The following is a 300-nucleotide window of genomic DNA, read 5'->3' as shown; positions in this document are numbered from 1 at the left end:
AAAAGCATATAAAAGTTTATCTTCGTCGATTTTAAAAAAATTATACTCGATGCATCCTTTTTATATATTACTCTAAATAAATGCATTTATTGATTAATAAAAATACAACTGATGATAATTTAATGGCGTTTAGAAAAGTGAGAGTGATATCATGAAAAAAGTTTTAAAGTGGTGAAAAAAAAAGAAATAAATAGATTATAAACAGATACGTCATATATTTATTTTAATATACTTGTTCAAAAAATAAAAAACATATATTAGCCTAGAAAGTTAAAAGTAAGAGATATTATGGAACAAAAA

The 300-nt window shown here is 21.0% G+C and overlaps 1 protein-coding gene across 2 annotated transcripts in view; it reads right to left on the bottom strand.

Moving 5' to 3' along the window:
• The window catches only part of LOC107624973, a 21184-nt gene that overhangs the window by 4260 nt on the left and 16624 nt on the right, over positions 1-300 (bottom strand). The gene's annotated exons all lie outside the window — the stretch shown is intronic.

Source organism: Arachis ipaensis, chromosome B02, assembly GCF_000816755.2.
Source record: "Arachis ipaensis cultivar K30076 chromosome B02, Araip1.1, whole genome shotgun sequence".
NCBI classification, from domain to species: domain Eukaryota; kingdom Viridiplantae; phylum Streptophyta; class Magnoliopsida; order Fabales; family Fabaceae; genus Arachis; species Arachis ipaensis.
This window is presented reverse-complemented; position numbering and strand designations above follow the sequence as displayed.